General features: G+C 37.7%; 1 pseudogene; it reads right to left on the bottom strand.

Moving 5' to 3' along the window:
* Positions 1 to 1,391: 1,391 nt before the first annotated feature.
* Positions 1,392 to 3,393, bottom strand: LOC138170106 (heat shock cognate 71 kDa protein pseudogene; annotated as a pseudogene).
* Between the last annotated feature and the right edge of the window lie 7,251 nt (positions 3,394 to 10,644).

Raw genomic sequence — 10,644 nt, forward strand, 5'->3', positions numbered from 1 at the left:
AATATTCATGCACATTGCTGGCACCATCATCAATTCACTATCTGTCTGTGAAATCAACTCAGACCCACCAACAAGATCTGAGAATTCAACACAAATCATCAACATAGAAATCAACATAAACCCACAAACAAGGTCCAAGAGGTCAGCACAAATCATCAGTAAAGTTCCAGGACTTCCAAAACCCTCCTCCAGGACTTCTGTAAACATATAACAAGAAAATCCTCTTTCAGGGCTTTCAGTAAGGTCCCAGGGGTTCTGTACAAAGTATCACAAACAAACATAAACACAGACAGAGCAGACAAACAGAGTGTTGGGATACCACAAGTTTTCTCCTTCTTGACTCTGCTACCACAAGAGTCCTCATTTCAGTTCTGTTCTGCTTTAAGCCCTGGGGCTTTCCTTATATATGTTCATTAGCTTCTCCCCAGGAGTTCACAAGTTCTAGGGGTCACAAGTTGTGGGGTTCACATGTTCAATTTCTTTTTTATTTTTTAAAGCAATTGGAGTTAAGTAACTTGCTCAAGGTTACACGGCCAGTTATTTCTGGGTGTGGTGCTAAGTATCTGAGCCGGATTCAATCCCAGGTCTCCTGGCTCTGGGGCCAGTGCTCTTACTCACTGCATCACCTGGCAGTCCCACATGTTCTATTTTATAACAGACTTGATACAAGGCTCAAAAGAAGCTTGAACTGAAACTAGGTGTTAATTCAATAGCTGAAACAAGGTGTAAACTACTTCTGTACTTTCCATTAAGCAAGCTGGCCACTTCCAGGTATATAAAACTTTGGCTTGAGATCTGTTTTAACATGAGCTACCCACTCTGCTTAGACCAAGGATAATAGTAATAGTTTTCTTCAGTTCACCCCTCTGGTTCATTGATTTCATCACACAAATATAACTTCTTAAAGAAGGCTCTATCTCCTTTTTAATCTAATTCCTTTATCTAGATATCTTTGGCATGAAAGTAACCACATCTAGGTTAGAGAAGTCTGTAAGCATTTGTTAAGCACCTACTAAGTAAGTACCAGGCATTGTACTACTAAGCACTGTCAAACTCAGAGACTGAATTGGACTCAGATTTGAAGGGAAGGAAGACAGGTAGTTTGATTTCTTTTGGGAAACTGTGTAGCATTTCTTTTTTTTATGATGCCAATTTTAAATAGATTTTATTCTCCAAGACAATTGCATTTCCACTTGTTTACAGTACTGATAAAGTGCAATGTTGTTTACCTCTCTCCCTCTGCACACATTCAAGTATTCAAAATGCCCAGATTTACACAGTAGCTTAAATGTTACTTTTAAACTGCTACTGCCTTTGCTACAAATTTGAGTCCTTAAATTTTTTGAAAAGCTGTGTGGAATGCTCTTTCTGATGTGTTTAGTTGACCTCTTCAATGGTGGGTCCAGAAGAAGCACCTCTAGATGGGGCTGCTCCACCCCCCTGGGAATCCACCAGGCATGTCTCCTGGCATGCCTCCTGCACTCTGGTACAGCTTAGTAATAATGGGGTTGCAGACCTTCTCCAATTCTTTCTGCTGATGCTCAAATTCTTCTTTCTCAGCAGTCTGGTTCTTATCCAGCCAGGTGATTATTTCATTACATTTGTCAAGGATCTTATGTTTGTCTTCATCACCAATTTTCCCTTTCAGTTTTTCATCCTCTATGGTTGCTTTCATGTTGAAAGCATAAGATTCAAGAGAATTCTTGGAAGACACCTTATCTCTCTGCTTTTCATCCTCAGCCTTGTATTTCTCAGCCTCCTGGACCATACGCTCAATGTCTTCTTTGCTCCGATGTCCTTTATCATTGGTGATGGTCATCTTGTACTCCTTGCCTGTGCTCTTATTCACAGCAGAAACATTGAGGATACCATTTGCATCAATGTCAAATGTTACTTCAATCTGAAGAACACCCCTGGGTGCTGGAGGAATTCCTGTGAGCTCAAATTTGCCAAGCAGATTATTATCCTTTGTCATCGCTCTCTCATCTTCATAAACCTGAATAAGCACACCAGGCTGGTTGTACAAATAGGTGGTAAAGGTCTGTGTCTGCTTGGTGGGGATGGTGGTATTGTGTTTGATCAGAACAGTCATAGCTCCACCAGCAGTTTCAATTCCAAAGGAAAGAGGAGTGACATCCAACAAAAGCAAGTCCTGCACATTCTCAGATTTATCTCCAGACAAAATGGCAGCCTGGACAGCTGCACCATAAGCAACAGCCTCATCAGGATTGATACTCTTATTGAGCTCCTTGCCATTGAAAAAGTCTTGCAGAAGCTTCTGGATTTGGGGGATTTGAGTGGAACCATCCACCAGGACGATATCATGAATCTGAGACTTATCTAGCTTGGCATCTCTTAAGGCCTTCTCCACAGGGTCCAGGGTGCCATGGAAGAGATCAGCATTCAGCTCTTCAAAACGGGCTCGGGTGATTGATGTATAGAAGTCGATACCTTCATAGAGGGAATCAATCCCAATACTGGGCTGGGTACTGGAAGAGAGGGTACGCTTTGCACGTTCACACGTAGTGTGGAGATGGTGAACAGCCCTCTTGTTCTCACTGATGTCCTTCTTGTGCTTTCACTTGAACTTGGCAATGAAATGGTTGACCATTCTGTTGTCAAAGTCCTCCCCACCCAAGTGGGTGTCCCCAGCTGTGGACTTGACCTCAAAGATGCCAACTTCAATGGTAAGAATGGAGACATCAAAGGTACCACCTCCAAGGTCAAAGATCAACACATTTCTCTCGGCACCAACCTTTTTGTCCAAGCCATAAGCAATAGCAGCAGCAGTTGGCCCATTGATGATTCGAAGCACATTGAGACCAGCAATGGTTCCAGCATCTTTGGTGGCCTGACGTTGGGAATCGTTGAAATAGGCTGGTACTGTGACCACAGCATTTGTGACGGTCTTCCCAAGGTAAGCTTCAGCAATTTCTTTCATCTTGGTCAAGACCATAGAAGATACTTCCTCTGGATAGAAACTTTTGGTCTCCCCTTTGTACTCCACTTGGACCTTTGGCTTGCCTGCATCATTCACCATCATAAAAGGCCAATGCTTCATGTCTGATTGTACAACTGCATCATCAAATCTGTGACCAATCAGACGTTAGGCATCAAAAACTGTGTTGGTGGGGTTCATTGCAACTTGATTCTTTGCAGCATCACCGATTAAACGTTCTGTGTAGGTGAAGGCCACATAGCTTGGGGTGGTCCTGTTTCCTTGGTCATTAGCAATGATCTCCACTTTCCCATGTTGGAAGACTCCCACGCAGGAGTAAGTGGTGCCAAGATCAATGCCAACTGCGGGTCCCTTCGACATGGTTGCTGGGGAGTCAGGGGAGGTCGTAGCTGACCACTGTGGAGAGAGAAGGGCTGCTGCTGCGCTGAGTAGCCTGTGTAGCATTTCTGATGATCCCAAACTTCTCCCTGAAACAAATGTCCATTTTTTTAACATCAGTATTCTTCTGGTGATGCTATGTGACTACAAAACATAGAATATCACAGTCTTTGCATTCTTTAAAGGCAGTTAGGTTGCACAGTGGTTAGTGTTGAACTTGGATCAGGAAACCCTGGGTTTAAATCCTACTTAAGACTGACACATACTAACTACATGACCCTGGAAAATCATTTAATCTCTCTGTACCTTTTTTCAATCATTTTTCAGTCATGTCTAACTGTGCATGGCTCCATTTGGGATTTTCCTGGCAGAATGAATGGTTTGCCATTTGCTTTTTCAACTCATTTTACAGGTTAGGAAACTGACACAAATAGGGTTAAGTGACTTGCTCAAGGTCACACAGCTAGTAGGTATCTGAGGCCAGATATGAACTCAGATGACTCTTCCTAACCCTAGTACCAGCACTCTATCCATTGAACCACCTAGCTACCCCTAAAGTACCCTCTGCACCTTAGTTTCCTCGTTTGTAAAATGAAGATAATTATAGCACCCACTTCACAGTGTTCTTGTATCAAGAGAAAAGATGTGTGAAGAGCTTTGCAAAATCTCATAGCACTATATAAATGCTATGCAGAATTCAACTTGTAAGTGACCCAAAAGGGAATGGAGAATGGAGGCAAGGATAGGAACTGAATAGGATGCAATATATTAGTAACAAAGATTTGTTTAGGAGAAGTGGATGTAAAAGATACCATCAAAGAAATTGTAGTTGGAAAAGGAATTAGGCTGGTCATGCAGAGAGAATGAGGAATACCCAATGGTCACTTTTGTATTCTATTCCTCTCCATGCAATGTCAAGAGAGCTAAATAAAGGAAGGCATCCAGTTTATTGAGTGGAACCCATATGGAAGATTTCTAAGAGTACAAGGATAAGAGAGATGCACAAGCTGAAAACATGTAGATAGATTGCAGTCTATGTCATTGGAGGAAGTACTTGCATTAATGAGATTACAAGTCCATCATATATTGAAGTCTTGTATACGTCATGTCTCATGCCATCCTGTAGACTACTTATGTCTATCATGTGTCATTTCATTGCTTTTTGGACCACTAATTTTTTCATTCTTTTAAGTTCATAGTCTTAGTCTTTGATAATTTGTAGTCATATGGCAGCACTAAAAGAATAGTGATCTAAAAAATGTTTCTTTTAGCAACAAAAAAATCATAAGGAATCATTGAAATCATAATTTTTGAAACTTTTTCAATTCTGAGTATCACTCATTTCTCACCTGTAGTGCCTAGTCAAAACATGCATTGATGAACTAACATAGTTTGCCTGTTCAACTGCATGTCATAATCTGGGTAATAAACAGTTTTTATTCACTTTGTTTTTCCTGTATGGATGCTAGACTAAGCTCCCCTCCAATTGTAGATTCTATGATCCTATGAAGAGATTTTATATCACTTTGAGAATGATCTATAGTGTTCTGGGGTTTATTTCCATCAGCACAATGTAATCCTAAAAAAAAGAATAGCTGTAGAACTCTCTTCTGTTTGGACTTTCTAGAAGACCCTGCTCCATGATATCAAAGAACATTTTTGTTGTTCATAAATGAAAGCATATGAAAGAACAACATGCTTGTCTTTAATGGTTTTAATTTGATTTTATAAATGTGAGAATATTTGCAGATGACATATGAGTAAATTATCTATGACCAGTTTTGTCACTTAATCCATAAACAAGGCCTACAGCATTACTTATATCTTAAAAACTGCAGTTATAAACTTCCTATTTTCATTAAAGCTACATTATATATAAAATATAAGAATTATAGATTTAAGACCTTTAAACAAATAGGGATCAACTGTAGGAAAAATATATTTGTTTACATCTTTTTTAGTATATAATAACCAAGATTAAGAAAATAATACTGCCCTCCCCCCAATACCCCAAGATGCCTTTGTTTCTAAAGGACCAATAAGTAAGAGGTTCTGAGATAGTAGAGTAGAAAGAGTGCCAGACAGAGTTAGGAGAGCCAAGTTCAAATCTTGACAGTCACTTATCAGCTATACTACTTTTATACCTTAAAGGACTATAGAAATGTAAGTTGTTACTAACTTCTTAAGGCTTCATCTAATTAAGGTTTATTGTAGGAAGTGATATGTATAGTTAGTTCATTAAGTAGTGAATTTTGTATCATATACATCTAAGCTTGATAATTCTGTGGAGATTTTGACCATCTACTTTGTCTAAATTCATTCTGGTTAACTGTGGGTATGTAGAGATGCCCTTAGTTGAAAATATATACGTATATCAGTTATGAGTCAATATTCTTTACATTTAAGTACACGATGATTTCCTTTGCAGTAGCAAAATCAAACGATAATTATTTCCAAATTGCAATGATTACTTTACACACACACACACACACACTGACATGCAACAGTTAGAAAACCATCTCTTAACTGATAGGTACTTCCTTGGAAATGTATCATATTGAGTAGGAAAGAATAGGAAGTTACATTTCTTTTTTTTTTTTTTAAAGCAATCGGGGTTAAGTAACTTGCTCAAGGTTACACGGCCAGGTGTTTCTGGGTGGGTGCTAAGTGTCCGAGCCCGGAATTCGATCTCCAGGTCTTCTCAACACTGGAGCCGGTGCTCTTACTTGCTGTGCTACCTGGCCGCCCCAGGAAGTTACATTTCTAATGTTAAAATGCTTTGTAAACTTTAAAGCTCTGTAAAAATATTTTTTATCAACTAAATATTTAAAATAAATTGAAATTAAGAGAAACCCCTAGAGCATGTATAACAGAAAAGATCTGGCAGGTGTACATTGATGAGATCAAATGAAGCTACATAAATACCTACAGTAGTTTCTAAAAGAAAACTTTGGGCTACTAATGATTTGGGGGGAGTATTTTCAATAAAATAAGATAGAAAAAGGTCAAATTGAAGAAAATTCAAAAGAGAGTTAGGATAGTGGTTCCCAAAGTTCATTCTGAGATTTTCCCTATAGCCAACATAACTTCCCCCCTGGCATTAAAAAGCCTAGAAGCCATATAGAAGTTCCCATGACCTTATAGGTAGAATAATGGAGTTCCTAGAAGAAGTCTTATAGCAGAGGTACTTAAACTTTTGTTTGCATCACGGACCCATTTGGAATCTGATGAAACCTTTCTCAGTACAATATTGTTTGTTTATTTTTTTATTCATAATTTAAGGAAATGCTAAATTTAAATTATAGGTTAGTGAAAATAAAGCTGTGTTTTTTTTCTCCTCTTAAATTCACAGATCCATTTGGTGGGGGACTTGGAAATCATGTTAAAAACCCTTATCTTTAAGTCTCTCTGAGAAATAATTCAGGGTGACATCTTCTAAGATAATATATTTAAAGTATTTAGCATAGTGCCTAGAACACAATAGGTGCTTAATAAAAACTTATTCCCTCCCTTCCCTTCCCCTAGTCCCTCTTCCTTGGCTTCATTAGTGATCATTATGGAGTTAGCACTAAATAGCCAACCACTATTATTCTCTCTCTGCCCCTAGAAAAGGGCAAAACTTTTAAAATTTTACTTCCATTAATTTATTCAACAAATATTTGTTGGGAAAATATTATGTGTAGAGCATTGTACTCTTGCCCATAGACTAACACTATTTAGGACAGATAGATATAATTCTAGCCTGGTGCCTCCTCTCTGAGGAGAACAGAGCCGACAGCTTTTTCACTCCAGTCTTCTACTCCTTGTCAGGAAACAGTCTCCCTTGGAGAGGGGTGGGCAGAGTAGACTCTAGAGATATCTATACATGCTTCCCTGCAAATAACATCTAGACAGACTCATGGGGAAACATAAAATCTACATGGGAAAAATGCAAATCCCTTATACAAATAACTATGATATAAAAGGAATATTAGTATAAGAGAGGCACAAAACCTAAATGTATGCCCTTTGTGGGCATTGTGCCTGTTGCTATAGGTGTCTCAGTTTGCAGAAGACATTTTGCCCTTTGCAATTGTCATCATAACATCCTTCAAAACTAATAATATACAAATAAAGTAAGCACTAACTGTATTAGTGAAAGCATTTGAAAGGGACATTCATTCATTCATTGTACTGAATCTTTTATTAATCCATAACTACTTTGGTGCAGTACTCCAAATATCTTGCCATGTGATGCAAGGAGTGCACTCTCCCAAATGGACTATCTCCAAAATACAGTGCAAGAAACGAAGCAGCTATGCATTCCCCTTCTTGCTAGGGAATAAGGACAAAGAGAAACTGGGTCACTTTGCTTCTACTTTGTTCCCTTGTGCTTTGTGAAAGCACTCATAAATCAGACCATTAGTTATTTTGAAGCTCATGCTTGGTAGGGAGAAAGATTGTAGAATGAGTTCATTGATTGCATTAGCTCTTTCATGATTTATGCACAGTATTGTTTATAGTAATTTCTAAAGTCGAATTTTAGAGTAGAGAATGAATGGGATTCTGCTTTGCCCCTCTGCCTTTAAAAAAAAAACAAACGGCAAAGCTTTAGCCAAAGGAAGAGAATAAATAGATCTGTTTTAATTCGTCAACTTAGGACCAAAGAAGCATTCTTTCTATACCATAGCAAGGCCACATGACTTTTCTTTCATTAAAAATGAACATTTGGGTTAAATCACAGTGGTCCATTTTAAAGAGCTCTAATTAAGTGACTTTGGTAAATGATTTTGAACCTCAGTTTCCTCATCTGAAAAATGAGGGGGTCAGACTATTCTAGCTCCAAAACTCTGGATTGTGATATTATGTGGCATTAAGTGAGTAATATATTAAATGGGGGAAAAACTGCCTCCCTATAACCTTTGGTATTTTATTAAGTTTTAATACAAGAATTCAATGATAATATGCTCTCAAGTCTGTGAGAACTCATCAATATGGATGTTCCTTCCAATCATGCAAATAATCTATCTGTTCCTGCCCATCCTGTGCAACCATTGTCTGTGTCCACTTGTAAATCTGTCATGGGGGTCCACTCAACATGCCATTCTCTTGACATTGCAAGGATTCCAATGTAGCACGTAGCTTGTCCTTTAATGTTCCCTCACTTTTTTTTATATGACTGGCCCATCTTTGTACTTTACTAGAATTATAATAGATAGAAAATAGAAATTCACTAATTATAATTCAGTTTCTAGGCAATCTGCTTGGATAAACAATACTCTAAGACCTATGTTAATATGTCATGACAGATTTGCTAAAAGCAGGCATTGAAATGTAGCACTGTGTTAACTATGGAATGCAAAGTCACAACTCATAAGATAGGAAAAAAATAACGGAATGCAATATTTTCCATGGTTGTACCTAACACTACTAAATTTTCAAGACCTAGTATAGCTAGGACACTGATTTCTTCCCAACTGTTCTGTTTATATATTACAGGCTTGATTTACAAGGGTAAAGCTTATCACAATTTTTTTTTTTTTACCCTTTGTCAGTATGAGCCGAGTATATATTTAGCTCGGAACAGCAGCCAGTTTGCATGACTTTTTAGAAGTACATCCTTAGCACAGACATAACTTAAAACTTCTTTGGGGAAGAAAGAAGCTTAACTTTAGCACAAATTCTTTAATTGTTTTCTTATTTTGAATACTTTTCATATAAGACCTCAGGGTAAAATGTGAGCCATCCACCCACTGTTTGCTCAACTTACCATTAAAAGGGGGAAAAAAAGTAAAACTCAGACAATTTTTTTATTTTAGAATTTAATAATTCACAATTAGATTGACATATTAATCTATTAAATCTAGCAAATAGCTCAATTTTGGAAATTAACATGTTCTAGGTTATTTTGTTAATTATGAAACAGCTATAATTTATTGTATGTTATAGAATCACAGAATTGCAGAATCTTTTGGAGTTGAAAAGTGACTTCAGTGATCCTCTAATCCAATCCACACATGAAAGGATTCCAAATTATAGCAGACCCTATCATTTTAATTACTAGAAAATTTTCCTTATATAATGTGATTGAAATCTGCCTCTGTATCTTTCAATCTTCTCCTATGCTCTAAGGACAATCAATCAATCAATATTTATTACTTTAAACAAATATATACAGGGCAAACTATATACAGGATAAATAGCAAATATTTAACAGAGGGAAGACACTAGAATTAAGAGGTGTTGGGAAAGGCTTCTTGTAAAAGTTAGGATTTTAGTTGGGACTTAAAGGAAGCCAGAGAAGTAAGTAGGTGGAGTTGAGTACAGAGGGCATTCCAGACATGGGAGACAGCCAGAGAAAATGCATAGAGAGAGACAAGTGTCTTGTTCTTGGAACAGCTAGGAGACCAGTTTCACTGGATGTAAGAGTTATGTGGCAAGTGTTAGAAAACTGAAAAGGTCAGAGTGGGGTAGGTTCTGAAGGGCTTCATAATCAGAGCATTTTGTATTTTATCCTGGAGGTCATAGGGAGATAGATGCTGGAGCTTACTGAGTAGAGTGTGACATGATCAGACCTGTACTTTAGGAAAATTATGCTGGTGACTGAATGGAGGATAGATTAGAGTGGGGAGAGACCTGAAGCAGGGAGATACATCAGCAGGCTATTATAGTATTCCATGCATGAGGTTTTGAGGGCCTGCACTAGAGTGGTTGAAGAGAAAAGAACAGAATAATTCTATCCTCTTATGACAATCCTTCAAATACTTGAAGACAGTGATTGTGTCCTGCACACCCTAAATCTTCTTCAGACTAAACATCCTACGTTCCTTCAACTGATCTCTATTCATCTCCAATCATCTCACATTATAATTGTACTCATCTGTATATTTTTCAGCTTATCATTTTTTTTTCTAAAATCTAGGCAGCTAGGTAGTACAGTGGTTGGACCTCTGAACTTGGAATCAGAAAGACATGAGTTTAGATCTCATAGTAGATACATTCCAGCTGTGTGACCTTGAGCAAGTCACTTAACCTTTGTCTGCCTCAATTTCATCTGTAAAACAGGAACAGTAAAAGAACCTAGCTCCCAAGTTTGTTATGGGGAATAAATACAATAATAATAATAAATAAATAATATAAATAGATAAATAAATAACAATATTTTGTAAAGAAATTTTGTAAACCTTAAAACACTTTATAAATGCTAGCTATTATTAGTGCCCAGAATTGGTCATAAATGCTGGCCTGATCAAACTAAACCACATTGGCACTATAGTTTTGCTCATTTTCTCTCCAGGTCTTAATACAGCTTGGGATTCTAGTAACTT

The sequence above is a fragment of the Petaurus breviceps genome, unplaced genomic scaffold (genome assembly GCF_028583685.1).
Source record: "Petaurus breviceps papuanus isolate PSGF00001 unplaced genomic scaffold, PetGlider_PUasm1.0 38, whole genome shotgun sequence".
Lineage (NCBI taxonomy): Eukaryota > Metazoa > Chordata > Mammalia > Diprotodontia > Petauridae > Petaurus > Petaurus breviceps.